The sequence below is a fragment of the Globicephala melas genome, chromosome 4 (assembly GCF_963455315.2).
Source record: "Globicephala melas chromosome 4, mGloMel1.2, whole genome shotgun sequence".
NCBI classification, from domain to species: Eukaryota; Metazoa; Chordata; class Mammalia; order Artiodactyla; family Delphinidae; genus Globicephala; species Globicephala melas.
This window is the reverse complement of record NC_083317.1, coordinates 36569829-36586449: the sequence shown is the minus strand read 5'-3', so window position 1 is coordinate 36586449 and position 16621 is coordinate 36569829. Positions and strand designations below refer to the sequence as shown.

Genomic DNA, 16621 nt, shown 5'->3' with positions numbered 1-16621 from the left:
AAAAAAAATGGAACTGGGTAGATAGATTTATCGTTCATTATGGAATAGGAAAAATAGTGATTATCATTTATATGTTTCCTGCTGGAAGAGTATACCATCTATGAAGTATTCTTGGAAAAAGCAAAGTAAACAAGCAAACAAAACAGAATCAGACCACGATTCTAGAATTAACATTCAGTTGAAGGAAAATACAGGTGACACAGCAATATGTTCAAAGACACTGCATGGAGATATTCAGCAAAATCATAAAACAAGATGAATGGCGTTTCTTTTTTTTTTTTTTTTTATTTTAGGTACAAGTGACAAATATATTTCTTTTTATTGTTAAGTTTTCTCTAATGTATTTCAGTAACTGAAGTGTTTTATTTTATTTTATTCCACTGTTGGCCATAGTTTGAGCCCTACAGACTCCCTTCCCTTTCACCTCAAAGCGAGCTCCTTTGTATGTAGCCACACACTCATCATTAGTGTAAAGATCAGGCTGGATCTGCTCCCAAATCTTCTTCTTAGGATTCAGCTCCTTGTCAGGCTCTCCAGGGAAAGCATCAAAGGTAATTCTGTCTCCAGGAACAGACCCATTAGGAGATGCCAAGATTTCAACTTTGTCTGGTGAACTAGCACACATCACCATTGCCTGAGATACTACTCCCCTCATCTTTGCAGGTTTCAGGTTACAAAGTAAAATCACCATCCGATTTTGCATCTGTTCAAGAGGAACATGATTCACCAGGCCACTGACAACTGTTCTTAAGGCTGTTTCTCCAACATCTACCTCTTCTACATACAAAGAATCTGCATCAGGGTGTTTTCTGGCAGTGATGATACAACCAATTCGAAGATCCAGACGGGATACATCAATAGGCTTAGAGTCAGCACTTCCTCCTGCTGGTTGTTGTTTTTTCTCCTTTTTCTCTCCTTTCTTTTCAATTTTCTCTTTCATCTTTTTTTCTTCTCCTCCTCCTCCTTTTATCTGCTCTTTGGCCCCAGAAGATATGGCTGTTATTGGTATAGACTGTATCACATTTTCAGAAACCGCAGAATCAGCTTGCAGTGGAATACCAGATGGGAATGGTATCTGTTATACTCCATTTTGAATTTCTGCCTTAATTAGCTCTTGTTTCAATTCTTCAATTTCTTTCTTCAATTTAGCATTTTCAACTCGAAGTTTCTTCTCTTCTCTCAAAGTTGCCTGCAAAATTGCTTTCTCCTTAAGAAGAGCAACTTGCTGCTTAAGATATTCAATAATTTGATCTGCCTCGGCACCCTTCTGTTCCAGTCTCTTGAGAACGGCATCACTGGTTGCCATTTTTGCCAAGAAACGGCAGAAAATCATGTATCGGTGAACAGGCGGAACCTCGGCCGTCTCGGCCCGGAGCCGGTAAGGACAGCCTCCCGCTCACGAAGGCAGCAAGAAAGGACCCAATGAGGTGTCCTCGCTAAACGCCTGAGCGGTCCACAGGTTCTTCTTCAAATTCAGTGGCCCCCTTCCCGTGCGCTGCCACACCACACTCCCCGTCGTCCATTCCTTCAGCCAATAACGCCAACCATTCCGCACCTCTTCCTCGGTCTCTGTATTTTGTCGCCAGGTTGGGCGAGAGGCAAGACGCCGGACGTCGGGGTCTTTCTTTAGAGTTCCGGCCCCGTTTCTTAAAAAAAGAAAAAAAAAGTTAAGTCATCAATGTAGAGGCAGAGACAATTATAAATTAAGGGACTTTCAAGAGAAATATAAATGACAAGTTACTGGCTTTCTTGTGCTTCCTGATTGAAACAAATTGTAAAAGCAATTATAAGGCATAAGAAATCTGAGGAAATGCAAACACTGACAGGCTATTTAATATTAGAATTATTAATTTTTAGGTGTTACAGTGGTTTGGGGTATGTGCATATTTTAATTAAAGAACTTCTGTCTTAGAAATAAAGTAGTAACTGATGATAAACACTGATGCATAATTTTGTCAGCTTCCAGTCAAGTCCCATATTTAAGCAAATTTCCAACGTAAACTGGAAATCAGTTTTGATTTATTAACCGAGGTTTTTGATTATGTTGTACTGAAATAATAATTTCCATATATATATAGATAGATTAGATGGATAGATTATATATATATACACATATGTGTGTATGTGTATATATATATATATACACATACATATATATGCAGATGGATGGATGGATTGGAAGGAGAGAGAGTGTGACAGATGAGGTGGAGGAAAGGAGGGCAGAGGAAAGGAGAGAAGGGAAAAGGAGGGGAGAGGGAGGAAGAGGAAAGGACGGGAGGAGAGAAAAGAGCATGTGCACTATTTGAATGCAATTGCACAAACACTGTCTCATAAACCTACTAGTCATCACCAGATATTTTCCTATTTTACTGTGAGTTAATTCCCTTCAACCCCTTTTTTCCTTTCCAGTATTTCTACAAATGTAATCCCAAAGGGGAAACTGCAAAAACTTAGATCTCTAGTAAAATTGTTCTTGCATTATTATCTAGGTTAAATGATTGTAGCTGCTTTATGAATAGTCAAGTATTTATGTGTAAATATATTTGATAGGCAAATAGAATGATCTTTATTGAAGTTGAAAAAATGCACAGATGAGTAGCTATTTAACACAGAAATTAAAAAATATATATATATGTGATATTGTTAATTGAATGATGGGGAATAGTGGCAAAATATTACTTATTAAAATATATTCAAAACCAGTTAGAGCTAGGCAATTAATTTAATAATAACATAGCTGTTGTGTGCTCTGAGAGGATTCTCTGGAATCATTAAATGAGGTAATCTAACTTCATTGCTATGTAAAAATGTACCTGAATTATCATTAGTCACTTCTATATTTGGTTTATTATATGTATTATATTATCTTGGAATAACAAAATTCAATCAAGAATTCCTTAAGGGGCTTCCCTGGTGGCACAGTGGTTGAGAGTCCACCTGCCGATGCAGGGAACACGGGTTCGTGCCCCGGTCCGGGAAGATCCCACATGCCGCGGAGTGGCTGGGCCCGTGAGCCATGGCCGCTGAGCCTGAGCGTCCAGAGCCTGTGCTCCACAACGGGAGAGGCCACAACAGTGAGAGGTCCGCGTACCACACACACACACACACACACAAATTCCTTAAGTAAAATGATTTAGGCAACATATAATTTATATGGTCATTTTGTTCAGCTAAATATTAAATCTGGCAGGAAATTATGCCTTGGTTATCATTAAGTTATTGGCAAGAGAATTATGTAAAATAAATTAGTCCTTAAAAAGCGAAACCTGAAAATTATTTAATGAACAACAACAAAAGGAGTGTGTATTACTTTGCTGTATTAAAAATCACTCTTTGTAAGAATTGTGATGATATGGTTCAAGAAAATATACAAGGTTCAAGAATAAACCCTTTCTTTATACCTATTTTTGCTCTTCAGCTACTCAGCATGTGTTTCAACTTTAAAAAAAAATGTATCCACCAAGTATATATAATAGCTGTAGACTCCTATGATCCTGTTTAACAAAATAAAACAATAAGTGCAAATTCAATTAAATATCATTTGTTGATTTTTTTAAATATCCGGCACTGTAATACCCTTTCTCTGTTTAGATACACTGTCCTGCTTCCTTCTAAAGCAATACATCATAATGAATTATTTATTTCAATGAAAATGAATTATATTTTGAGAATTTTTGGCATCTTCATGACACCTCATAGCTAACTATTCATGTGGAGTGAAATCCATAGGCCAATTTATAATTCTTATTGCCGTTTTCTCTGAAGACAACTTAGTTGTACCTCAGTGAGTTAATTCTGCTATTCATCCCTTATATAATGTAAATAAATGTCTATAATTTTTCCCTTTTTCAAATCTAAAGGGTGTTCAAACTGTTTATAATTAGAATCATGTATCAAGATTATGTTTTACTTTGTATAACATTTCCAGTATGAAATGTGGAATCTATGCAATTTAATATTTATCCTTATATTATTTATTCTATTGTGGAAAATAGCAATTTTTTAAGGTTTATAGAAGTTAGCACTCTAAGCTTGATTCCACTGCAAAATAAATAGTAACTCTTACTGAAAAAACATTGTACCTTAATTTTTTTCATCTTTATTGGAGTAAAATTGTTTTACAATGTTGTGTTGTTTCTGCTGTACAACAAAGTGAATCAGCTATATGTATACATATATTCCAATATCTCCTCCCTCTTGAGCCTCCCTCCCACTCTTCCTATCCCACCCCTCTAGGTCATCACAAAGCATTGAGCTGATCTTCCTGTGATTTGGAGCAGCTTCTGCTAGACATCCATTTTACATTTGGCAGTGTATACATGTCAATGCTACTCTCTCACTTCATCTCAGCTTCCCCTTCCCCTTCTGGGCATGTCCTCAAGTCTGTTCTCTGTGTCTGTGGCTTTATTCCTGCCCTGCCACCAGGTTCATTAGTACTGCTTTTCTTAGATTCCATATATATGTGTTAGCATACGGTATTTGTTTTTTCTTTTTCTGACTTACTTTACTCTGTATGAAATGCTCTAGGTCCATCCACCTCATTCCAAATAACTCAGTTTCATTCCTTTTTATGGCTGAGTAATAGTCCATTGTATACATGTGCCACATCTTCTTTATCCATTCATCTGTTGATGGACACTTAGGTTGCTTCTATGTCCTGGCTATTGTAAATAGTTCTGCAATGAACATTGTGGTACATGCCTCTTTTTGAATTATGTTTTCTCAGGTTATATGCCCAGTAGAGGGATTGCTGGGTCATATGGTAATTCTATTTTTAGGGTTAGCTTTTGCACAGCAAAAGAAACCATAAACAAGATGAAAAGACCACCCTCAGAATGGGAGAAAATATTTGCAAATGAAGCAACTGGCAAAGGATTAATCTCCAAAATATACAAGCAGCTCATGCAGCTCAATATCCAAAAAAAACACAAACAACCCAATCCAAAAATGGGCAGAAGACCTAAATAGACATTTCTCCAAAGAAGACATACAGATTTCCAACAAACACATGAAAGGATGCTCAACATCGCTAATCATTAGAGAAATACAAATCAAAACCACAATGAGGATCACCACACACACTGGTCAGAATGGCCTTCATCAAAAAATCTAGGAACAATAAATGCTGGAGAGGGTTTGCAGAAAAGGGAGCCCTCCTGCACTATTGGTAGGACTGTAAATTGATACAGCCACTATGGAGAACAGTATGGAGGTTCCTTAAAAACTAAAAATAGATGTACCTTAATTTTTGTTGAATATTCATGACAAAACACTACTTATGGACTGGATAAATTGGAAATTTAAACTGGCCACTCTTAAATTATTAAAATATGCCTGTAGGATAAGTTTGGGAGAATATAAGAATACTTTTTAAATTTTATATTATTAATATCCTTTCTGAAGTACAGATTTTTATTTGTAGGAGATCTGCCATATTACTTTCTGTTCATCACTGGATACCCATATCAATCTCTGATGATATCCTCTCTTTCTCTCTCTCTCTCTCTCTCTCTCTCTCTCTCTCTCACACACACACACACACACACACACATATTCTTTTTCAATGCCAAGTGTAAATCTTCAACTTTTTAAACAATGGAAATTCTGTAAATTTAAAAAAGGGATGCATTATTTTATACTTTTTAAAGTAGAGACAGACAACATTCCCTAGAGTTTTATTAAATCTTCTCTTATCTCTGCATGTCTGTCTCTATCTACCTACTTTAAAATAGGTCTGTTTTTATAGATTCCCTGGTGGTTCTTAGTCTGAATTTTTTAAATAAATGGATCATACAATTTAGATATTTCAATCATGTTCCTTTAGTGTTGCAAAAATCATGCTTTGCTTTTTTCTTTTTGTTCTTATTTTCCATTTTTTAGGTTCCATGAATTTCAAGGCATTGTTAGGCCTGGGAAAGGAGCAAGATATAATATTTTTCAATTAGAAAGAGCTTCTTACTATTTTAGAATTTCAAGAGTGTGGTTTGCCTTTCAATCCTATAGAGTATTACTATGTAGCTCTAATTATGAAATAAATCTTGGTATAGCTGTAAGAACCTTCCTCAGCCTCAGTAGTTTTGTTTTTTTCTAGAAGACTTAACATAATAAAGTGGCTCTTTCTTTCTGCTTAACTATTTAAACATCAGTGTTCTAAGAAAACTTCCAAGGTGGTAAGTTGGGTCAGTGTGCAGTAGAGAGATCTTTCAGACTGTTTTATCTCTGTTTTATGAACATTTCCACATTTGGCTGTCTTATGCCCTCTGGGAGATCAACCAACCTCAGAGTATTTTCTTAAAGCTGTTTCTGAACTTCTTCTACCTTTATTATACGAATCATGAAGTCTTTTCTCTGAACCTTTTCCAGTTGTTTAATATGGTCAGTGCTGTGTCTTTGTGAGAGCCACTTTGATTCCTCTCCCTGGGACTGTATTCACAATATTTTACACTTTTTCGTTCCTTATTGATTCTCCTGCTAAGAACTTCTCTTTTTTCCCTCAGGATATTGAGATTCCACATTGCACATCCAGTTCTTTTAGCTTTTAAGGTTCTTACTGAGTTGTTCTTTCTACACTAGGACTGGGAGAAGCCAGTAGAACAGAGAGGATTCCATGTCTTCAGGCACTCTCAAAATGAAACCAAAACTAAAATAAAAATCAATAAACAAATGAACCCCAATAAATTATTTAAATCCAAGTATGAAATGTTGAGAGAAAGGTGCTGTAAATTTCATGCTATGGAATGTTGGAGACCTAAATGTTTGTATTTGTAAATATCAGTGAGTCCAACACTTCATTTTACAAATTTTGTGCTATAGAATGCTGGAGACATAAATGTTTGTAAATATCACTGAGTCCAACACTTCATTTTCACAATGCCAAGCAATGTGCTAAATATGATCTGAAATAGGAAGGCAATTATGGTAACAAAGTCAAAGGAAATAGATCACAATCTCTCCTTTTCAAACTTTTGCAAACTTTCAGACTTCAAATGTAAATCTAGGGTCTTTGGTATACGTTAAGTTAAATGGTTGACTATTACAATTCATTCAACAAATGTATATCAAATGCCTACTACATATCTGACTATAATCTTTGCAACGAGTATACAATTATGAATGAGACATGCTCCTATCATTTATTGAATTACAGTAAAAAGTATGGGGTACATATAAAAGGATACAACACAAAGTTGTGCATGCATTGATTCAAGAATGAGAGACCTATTGCTTGAATATTAGTGTCAGCAAATGTCTTTGGTGATAAAGTTAATAATAAAGCATTATTTTAATTGCCATTATGTTTTAAACTTCAGATTTTCTTTTGGCAGACACCAGAACTTTCTGTGAAATAGACAAAAGAAATCCTTATATATTTTAATAAGCTGGGAGTTTTGATATTAATTTTGTAAAATATTCAGCTCATCACACATTTAAAAGCATTATATATTTTTCACATACATAGAATATATAGAAATACTTGAGATGTCTGCTTAAAGCAACCTCTAATAAGAATTATTAATCTGTATATTCAAATGCATCTTATGCATAGAATGTGTAAAATATTTGAAAAGATTTGAGAATAGTTAAGTAATTTCCTACTTCTTAACATGCATTGAAACAGTAGAGAGTATCTTAGTGAATGTCCACTTAACACCTTTCTGGATTAGCTAATGTTCTTCTTTCCTACGATAAATTATACACTGATATCTCAGACAACATAAATATTTGTCATTAGGAAGCTCCTCTCATGTGTACTTTTATTCTTATCAGGTGAAAAGCATGTTGTTCTCAAACACTATCTTGGGTTCCTGGGTGCAATTCCAAAGTGTGTGTTAGGAGGAGGGTCTCCCCACACCAAAAAGCAATTATTGGACACCAGCAGGGTGTCTGGGAATTCAAACCAATTATGACACTGTCTACCCAGAGTAAGCATCAGATTCCACGTGTTTAGGGTCCAGTCCCACAAGACTGTCCAAACATATATATGAAGTGAAATAAATAAAATATTGAAGTATGTATGTACTGTGATTTTGCTTGAAGACCTTTATTCCACATATATAACGTGTGTTAAATTTCCCAACAACCAATGACTTTCATTTCTAAGTCCATTTGTTTGTTTAGAGACAATAGCAAAGACTATGTTGCTATTGCTAAGGGCAAGAAAGTTGGCTTTTTATTCCCTATAATTTTCTAAAAGCTTAAGTAGTTTTTGAAATTCACTATCACTCTTCTTCCAATAATTATGACTTTAACAAACTTTTGTGGAATGAAAAATAAAGGGTAAAAAAATATTTCACTCTTGTCTCTACTTTTACTAGGAAGATCAATCTCTGTGTCAATTGATTTCTTTGGTAGAATTCAGGATAATTTTACATTAACTATTGCTAGTGCTGAATGTAGTTAGAAAAAATAATATTCTCATCAAAAAATAAAAACCAGAAAGAAAATAAGTGTGCCAAAGACATCTTTTTTTATATTTCAAATTTTGGATAATGTTTTCAGTGACCATAAAAAAATCTCTCCTATACTTTAGAGACAACACTCTTGAAGGGAAAAATCTCTGATGATTTTCCTCCTAATTTTCCCTTTTTTATAATATAGGTTTATATATTTATGTTTCAAAAAGAAAGAAAATGCTGTGAACAAAATAAAAGAGCCATGATCCCTGATTATCATTAACTCAGAAAATATAAAAGATTAATGATGATTGATGAGTGTGAAGGCAGAACAATACTCATATACATTATCCTCTATTTCAATGTTACATTGAATAGATAGGTTAAGTCAGGAAATTAAAAGTATAATTATTGTATATCCCTCCATGAAATGTGTTAACCATAGGTTGGCAAAAAGATGAAAATAATTTCATTAAAATATTCTAACTTCTTACTAATATTAAGTTAACTACACATACTACAGATCAAATTCAGTTCTGGATATGAAATGAAAAGGCATAAATGTTATGGGCTCTCAATGAGCTTCCAAATTAATTAGGGAGAGAGACCTGTTATAGTAATTCTTCCTTCCACAAATAAAAGGGAGTAACTTCTAAACTGAGTTATGAATGATGAATCAGAATATCCACAGAGTTTGAAGGAGGGGTGGAACAATAAAACAAGGGTAACAGCAGTGAAGTATTCTAATACAGTGTAACTCATGAGCTAATTCTCTGAGGCAAAAGAAAGAATGTCACATTAGGAGAAATAAAATAATTATATTATAGTTGGAGCGTGGGGTGGTAGTGTGTATGTATGCATGCATGTATGCACACACAGGTGCACCATCATTTATATTGGAGGTCTCACTGGATGGACAGGTTTAGGAGCAGCAATCTGTTCAGAAAGAGAAGCTTGAGAATGCATTCGTTTCACCCTTTTCATAAAATGAGTTAATGCCAGTTTTCTATATCAGAGTGTTGGCTCCATTGGAATGATGATGTAGAGACTTTCCAGCTTGCCTTCTTCCAAATCTGCGGATAAACAGGCTGGGTCAAGGCACTGAGGAGGCTTCTAATCCTTGTTAAGGAGGTTGGCCTTCGTGCTGAAGGCAGAGAAATGTAATTGAATGGGTTATGAGCAGAGAAATGTTCACAATGTTTTTTTTTTAAGATCAATATAAATACTGGATGAGGAAAGAGTAAAATTAAAAGCAGAAAATAAGTTAGGAGACTGACAATGTGGAGGAATATATAAATTGTTTGAGAGAAATTTTATGCACATTAGTAAGAAAGATAAAAGGAATCCCTGACATCTGGGACAGGACAGCTAGGTCTTGTTCTTCTGTTGAACATGAACAATTTCATAGGATATCAACATCAGTAAAGTCATTCTGACCAACGTTGTTCAAAATAAAAACAAGACCACTTTGTACTCAGGTCTGAACACAGACTTTGAACATTATCTAAAGCATAAAAATGACCAAACATCTCGCTATCCTTACTAAAATAAATTACTACTGCCTCTTTACCAATTACGGTTTAACCCTCACTCTAGTTTCCCGCCTTCCTAAATAAGAAGGTACAGAATTACCTCCACTTCCTTACAGTAAAACCAATCCAATCCAAGAGCAAAACTCCACCACATAAACTGTCCCTAAAATCACAGAACACAAGTCCAAAACTTATAATGAGGCCTTTCTAATACGTTCTTTCTGGGGTACCCAACAGTTGCTCCTGTGCTGTGTGCATCTTTCCTTATTGTAAACCAAGTATGTTCCTAGCAGTCTTTGCTAGACGCATTAGTGAGGTAAGGTAGCTATGAAAATATTCAATTACTTCTTTGATTTCTAAATTAAGATTTAATACATGAAGAAATATCTTATTTGTACTCTCTTAGAGCAAAAGTAAAGGGAAAATTTATGACATGTGGGGAGATTGTTAGTAAAGCGCCTGGAATTTATGACATGGAAATTAGGAAATTCTTTATATGAATCATTAGTCTCTTTCTTTCTACTTCTTTTAAAAGGATTGCATCTCAAAATGGCATATATTTGATTAAAAAGCAAAATGATTTTTATTATGTTAATCACCATGAATGCTATAGCACTCTTAGTTTATAAGTACTTTCCTATTATCTTACTCATTAGGCTCTTTCAAGAATGTCCTCTAATAGAACAAATTTTTCTTTCAACATATTTGGTTGAGTCTTATATTGTGAGTCCTGTTAAATTTCCATAGTAGTACTAAGAAACATAATTTTTAAAAATTATTCATTTTTTATTCTTTAATACCAATAATTTTTATGCTTTAAATAGTAAAGAGATGCATCTCCCTATCAAATTGTGCTTGAGACTAGGTAACTGGTGTGAAACACAATTAAAAATGTTTTCATATTTATTAAATACAAATGCAGTTTCATTCACTGATAGTTAATACTGACATAAGTTTTGCAGTTCATCTTAGATAAATAACCATAATATTATATTTTTGAAATATAAAGATAGAAAAATTTGCATAGTTTTTAATTAGTTCTGAATTTATGAATGTATCTGTTAATATTCTTCTACCTCAAAAAAAAAAACTGAGAAAAAAACAGCTTTGCTTTTTATTTTGTTGAATTCCTATGGCTAAATATTCATTGTTTTATTATATTTTTATGTAGCAAAGTATATGGATGTTGTATCACATAAAACAAAGTGAGTAATATACAACAATTTGATATAGAAGAGTATCTAAAAATATTTAAGCCATAAAATACATAACTGATATGAAAAATAATCATGGGGATTTTTTTGAATTTATTATTTGAAATGCTATCTAGACCTCTGATTTTTATTTTACTATTTTTTGAATTTTGAATTTACCAGATGAATTTCTTGGGCATAACATGCGAGGGTATTTGTGTTTTAGAGATCTTCAGAGAAACAGGACAAATAGAATGTGTATATATACATAAAAGATTTATTGTGAAGAATTGGCTCACATGAATAAGGAGGCTGGCAAATGCAAAATCTTCAGGGTAAGGCCGAAGGGTTGATGGAGACCTAGGGAAGGGTTGACGTTAGAGCTCAAACCTGAAGGCCATCTAGAGGCAGAACTGCCTCTTCCTCAAGGGACTTCATTCTTTTCTGCTGATTGATGAGACACACCAACATTATGAAGGGTAATCTGCTTTACTCAAAGTCTACCAATTTAAATGTTAATCTCATCTAAAAATAACTTCAAGAAAAATCTAGACTGGTGTTTGAAATATATGAGTATTGTAACCTAAGCAAGTTGACACATAAAATTAGCCATTCACAATTTCTAATATCATTTATATATCATTGGCATGTTGAATATTTACTCCCCAAACTATAAGTGGAGTTGCAGTGCATTACTCATGCTTTCCCACAGAACTTTACTAGCTTTAGAAAAGAAAGGAATATTCTCTTCTGTCTTGAGACAAACCCTGAGTTAATTACATTAGAGTAGTACTGTGAATTTCTTGTGAGAAGGGTGTGATAGAAATATGTTTTTACCATGAATATTTGTTAGTTGGGCTGGTAGTGTGACTGTGTGTGTTAAGTACGTAGGTGTTTAAAAAATGTTGAGGAATTTAAACCATAAATACCTGATTACAGGCCAAATAATGAAAGATTAAGCAGTTCTCAATCTAATACTCGTTTTCTTGAATGAATACAAATTTTAAAGTGAAAAAAAAGAAAAAACTTGGAAAAATAGAAACTGTTTTCTTCATGAAAATCTATTATAGCAAAAAATGCAAATACTTGTTTTCTAAATAGTTGCATATTCATAAAAGAAACCATTAATTTTGAGGAAAACTCTAAACATCCTGAATCTTTGAATGTAATGATCTTTTGTGGGACATCAACTAACTGGTAGAATTAAGGCCTGACCTCTTTTGTCCCCTGTTTTCTTCTTTTTTCCTCCCTCCCTCCCTTCATTCCTTCGTTTCTTCATTCGTTCGTTCGTTCCTTCCTTCCTTCTTTCCTGTCTCCTTCTTTTTTCAAGCACTATGTATTAATTTTCATTTAAGGAGATACAGAAATGTAAATTAAAAAAGAATGTTCAAAATTTTAAATGAGGATTTTTTTTCATTATACCTATGCATATGTGGGGAGAGTATCTAATACTTTTAACAAGGTTTTATTGCATTCGTAACTGAGTGAAATATTTAAGCACTTGGAATTGTTTCAGAGGCATGATCTGCTTTATGAGCAGTACATTTTATTTTATCCTAAATGCTTATGATCTAAAGAATGAAAACAAATTAATTGTTTAAATGTTTACGTGACTTTGAATTTAGCATTTAATTTGTTAGAAATAGCTCTGTTGCTATGACATATACAATTAGTAGCATAGCATACATATAATGAAAGTTCCAACTTTGGCTAGCTTTAACTCAGGCAGTATCTACTCTGTTATTGCTGATGTTGGTAACTCCAACACAGAAAATAGCACAACAGAAACTTCAAATACAAGGCAATGGCACTTTCATAACTCATTACATTTAATGGGAAGCTTGCACACATGTAACAAAAAGCAGAAAATTTAGCTAATAAATCTCTAAGACATTTTCTTTTTTTTCTTTTTTTTTCTTTTCTCTACACAGACATTATTCTACATTTCAGCATCTTAGATTGTTAATAGATAGTTAGAGGTTAAAAAATAATCTGCAAAAGTTGTTGTTATCCATACACACACAAAATACAGAGTGAGAAAGGGACCATAGCTCATTAAAATTACTTATTAAAAAAGCTTTTACTGTTTTTCCCAACAGTATTGGTGCTATGAAAATATTTTGCTAAGAATTCCTTAAATCTTTCCATGTTCTAGTGGATCCAAATGTTTGTGGATGTTTTGTGATAGTTTCATACTTTAGATTGGCTTTGTGTGTGTATGTTAATGTTTGTGGGTATAAAAAAGTAACAGAAACAGCAAAACATATTTTTAGTCATATAAAAAACGATATAAAATAGTGAAGACAGATATATATTTTTATTCTCACAAAATCTCTATTTCTAGATAGACCTATAATACTGAATCTTACCTTGAGGTCCATACATAAACATCAAGAATATTTTAATTCATAAATCTGTGTAGAAAATTTTGCTTTGTTTTGATGCATATTTTTAATTTTTTTCTGGGGTTTGAGAAAAAAAAAAACCAAAACTGATATTCAGATGAGGCACCTAGTTTTGTGTCTAGCCAAGCCAGGTACCCTTTATGATTTGGTGAAGGTTTTTACATATATCAAATATCACCCTGACATTTCCAAGAATCATAGTTCTAACTATATTCTTAAGGAAAAATCAAATCCCCCTCAAAAATTTATCACTAATTCATTTAGCATTTTCTGGAGAATGTTTGATTTTTATTTTTTTGAGACAGCAAATTGCTGATACTTATATCATTTCTACAAAACTATCGAAGACCCAGTAGTAACATAAATCATCCCAGATGCTTAATATAACATTATTTCAACACAAGACAATGGCATCTCCTGAAATTCAATTCTTAAAGTCTAGGCTTTGAATAAAACAAATCTCTTTAATAGTAACAATGTATTTTCCTTCCTTCCTTCTTTCCTTCCTTCGTTCCTTCCTGATGCATAAAGTAGATCACTTTGTCACTTTTAATAAACATACAAAAGTGGTCACCATATTCCATTATACTAAAACAAAAATATCATGACCAACTCAATAAAATATATCCAGAAAATAGGGCAAGAGGATCTATGTTAAATATCATTAATTGTTTTCCAAAATCTCCAAGAACACAAGACTTACAGTGAAGCATCATACTAAGAATTTGATACTGCAGACTGAGCTTCTAACTGTTCTAGTGAGAAATACTAAATCTTGACAGACAGCTTTGCCCAGACACCTTCATAAGAAATTGAATACAAGGAATGTACAATATGAAACATGTATAATATATTCCAATAAAATAGAGGTCCAAACAATCAAGCAGCACATGTCATTCTAAAGTGATCTGTACTGTTCAGTTAGGGTATGACTCCCTCCCTTGATTTAGGACAACATATTCACAGACGATATTTACAAAAAATTCAAGAACAAAAACTTAGTTAGAACCACATTCCATGGTGGAAGTAGAGGAAGAATAACATACATTGTATTTGAGATCATGTGGGAGAAGAGGCATGAAATATATTAAGACTCTTTGGCAGCATCACTAAATAGAAGACTGGAGGTGGAATGATCATTAAATTTTGGATAAAAAGGTGGGGAAATTTTTTCCCTCAACATTTTATTACTGTGACACTATGCCTTGTTATGAAGCTTGTTTGTTTTGTTTTTATATTTTCTTATAGACATTTTCTTGATTTCCCCACAAAAGCATTATAAATTCAACAGACAGTTTTCCTTTCCATTCCTCTCTGCTCTGAAGTCTCTAACTCAGTCTTTCTCATAAAATCAATGATAGAAGTTACTAGACAGTGTAGAGAATAAGAGAGTTAAAAAAAAATCAAATAAGCAAGGAGGAAATAGCATCCTTCCTCTTAGAGGTAGACTAAGACTCATTCTGAAACTCAGAATCATGCTGTTATTTAGTCTCTCTTTATGTCCAGGTAATAATAATGAGAGAAAGATCTGCATTTGCCCAGTTTTAGGGTATTTTTTATGCAGTATTTCCTATACTATGTCTGCTGATGTTACTAGAATTTTACTCCCTGTTATGCATTGAAGGTTTGTGTCTGTCCCGCCAGATTCATATGTTGAAGCCCTTACTCCCAGTGTGACTGTATTTGGAGATGGAGTCTCAAAGTAAGTAATTAAGGTTAAATAAGGTCATAATGAGGGACCCTGATGCCATAGGATTAGTGTTTTATAAGAGATACCAGAGAGCTTGCACTCTCTTTACATGTATATGTGCCTAGGAAAGGTCATTTGGGAGAAAACAGCCACTGGAAAACCAGGAAAAGAGTATTTTTCAGAAGCCAAAACCTGTTGGAACCTTGATCTTTGACTTTCCAGCCTCCAGAAGTTGGAGTAAAATAAATTTCTTTTGTTTAAGCCACCCCGTCTATGGTATTTTGTTACAGCAGCCCGAGTGGACTAATACACTCTCACTACTCCAGACTGCAACTCCAAAAACTCCTTTAATATGTAGACTTACTGCAGTTTACTGAGTTTCCTGGCTAAGTTTTATTACTATTGAGGTAGCCCTTCTACATCAGATCATTTACAGTTCTATTCCTACTTCTTCAATTGTCCAGATATCTACTGCCCACTCTGTACACATACTAAATACCACCATGAACTGTATATTCAAAAGGGGAAATATAAAAGCTGGAGACTAACTCTGGTGATATAGCAAAATATTCTTGCCTCACAGAGATGGATAAGGGGAACAATGACCAAAGATAAGAAATAGTAGAGCACTTTTATTCTGTGGGACAATAAGCAAAAGAGAGGGCTGAGGGAGGACTAATATCTCCTTTATATGTACATGTATGAATCCTACCATATGCATGTTTTTGCTTTTTTTGTAAATGTTTTATCTCCTGCAGTGAATATGATGGCATTTAATAGCAGAGTTCAGTATCCCTTTTACCTTGTGAACAATAAAGCCCTGAAGAAAGCAAATTTATTTTAATTCTGAATATCTGGCGCTATTTAAAACAACAGTGGACTTTGATAGCATTTATTTTAAGGCATTCTGAATTCTGAACCAATTCTGCCACTCGGTTGTTATTTGTTTTGTATGTTTGATTTATATGTACAATTTTACATATTTAGAGATTGTATCAAAGTTTATTTTGGTTCCTTTAACATCTTTATTATATTAAAAAATTAAATTAATGTCATCTAAACTAGAGTGTACACACAGTTCCTCCTTCTTTTTCTTCTACAGAGTGGTAACTTTATTACTTAATAAAAATAACAGTACAACACAATGAGATTTCTAGAAATCCACTGCAATCTGGGAGCCCTGAGGTTTTTTTTTTCTTTTTTTAACATTTTTTTTTTTTTTTTGCTGTACGCGGGCCTCTCACTGTTGTGGCCTCTCCTGTTGCGGAGCACAGGCTCCGGATGTGCAGGCTCAGTGGCCATGGCTCATGGGCCTAGCCACTCAGCAGCATGTGGGATCTTCCCAGACCAGGACACGAACCCGTGTCCCCTGCATCGGCAGGTGGACTCTCAACTACTGCGCCACCAG

General features: G+C 34.0%; 1 pseudogene; it reads right to left on the bottom strand.

The window, feature by feature from the left end:
• Positions 1–293: 293 nt before the first annotated feature.
• On the bottom strand, positions 294–1426 carry LOC115855589 (aminoacyl tRNA synthase complex-interacting multifunctional protein 1 pseudogene; annotated as a pseudogene).
• Between the last annotated feature and the right edge of the window lie 15195 nt (positions 1427–16621).